Below are 1,454 nucleotides of genomic sequence, written 5' to 3'. Positions count from 1 at the left end.
TAAGGCATTTTAAAATTGTTGTTCATCCTCCACTGATTCAAAAACTTCCCTTGGAATAGGAGTTGTGAATAGTCCAACTCTAGGAGTACAGCCAAACATAGCTTCGTAAGGCGTTCTCTTTATACCAGAATGAAGCGCTCTGTTTTTCATGAACTGAATAAATTTAAGTCTGTGACTCTATGAAGTAGACTGGTTGTCTTGCATCCAAGTTGTTAACATATTTTCGATGTCTTGATTGGCCTTCTCAAGGCTACTTTGAGTCTGACTATGCCTTAGTTTAGCATGTACAATCTTAAGCTGCGGCCAAGTTATTTTCAAGTCGTCTATAAGTTTATTACAGAATTCCCTGCCGTTGTCGAACTGCAGAATACATGGAGCATCAAGCAATAAAAGTATATCGAGAAACTGCGTGGTGACTTCTTCTGCCCTCTTTATTTGAAGAGGTCTTAAAACTACAAACTTCGTTAAGTTGTCTTGGTAAACTAAATTAAATTTACTCTTTCCATCAGGTTGAGACTGAAAATCTATAAGGTCTACTTGACATCCTGAATTGAGATGCGAAAATACCATGGGCTTAACCACAATGCCTTTCTTTCTCTTATTTCTTTTTAGTTGGCAAGGTTCACAAACACCTAAAAATAACTTTGTTTCATTCTGAGAAATGTTTTTATATCGACGATTGAATTCTTTTATCATACGGTCTCTACCGCCATGTCCAATAGATATATGCGTTTCGTTTTATTATTATCCATTATACATATGTATATGTAATAATAATAATAATAATAATAATAATAATAATAATAATAATAATAATAATAATAATAATCTTTTCTACAAGCACAAGGCCAGAAATTTTGGGAAGGAGTAAGTCGATTACATCGACCTCCGCACTCAACTAGTACTTAATTTATCGACACCGAAAGTATGACAAGCAAAGTCGACCTAGGCGGAATCTGAACTCAGAACGTAGCGGCAGACGATATATCAACGAGCATTTCGCTCGGCATACTAATGATTCTGCCAAAAACAACACAGAATATTTGACACTCAACCGCGAGCACATCGAGGCCCTCATGCGATTCAACTTCGTCATATGCGCTCTAACTTGCATATCAAATGGCAGAATCTCATTCCTGCTGTAGAGGTCCAGCGCCGCGTTGGCATAGTCGATGTTGAGGACCTCACTACCACATTGCAGCTGCGCTGGGTGGAACATATTTGCAGGATGGATGACAACAGGACCTCAAAGGCTGTTTTCTATGCTTAACTGCGTCAGGGCAGGAAGAACTGTGTTGGTCAGAGTTTGTGATACAAGGATGTGCTGAAAAGACAAATGAAGAACTCCGGCCGGCATCTCACCCAAACACCTGGGAGGAGAAAGGCCCTGCAGCATGATGAAGTACGTGACACCAAGAAGAATATATATATATATATATATATATATATATATA

General features: G+C 38.4%; 1 protein-coding gene across 1 annotated transcript in view; it reads left to right on the top strand.

The window, feature by feature from the left end:
- The window catches only part of LOC106878261 (GTP cyclohydrolase 1-like), a 112,094-nt gene that overhangs the window by 36,538 nt on the left and 74,102 nt on the right, over positions 1 to 1,454 (top strand). The window lies entirely within an intron of this gene.

This window comes from Octopus bimaculoides, chromosome 3, assembly GCF_001194135.2.
Source record: "Octopus bimaculoides isolate UCB-OBI-ISO-001 chromosome 3, ASM119413v2, whole genome shotgun sequence".
Classification (NCBI taxonomy): Eukaryota; Metazoa; Mollusca; class Cephalopoda; order Octopoda; family Octopodidae; genus Octopus; species Octopus bimaculoides.
The sequence above is the reverse complement of the archived record's forward strand: the minus strand, read 5'-3'. Positions and strand labels throughout refer to the sequence as shown.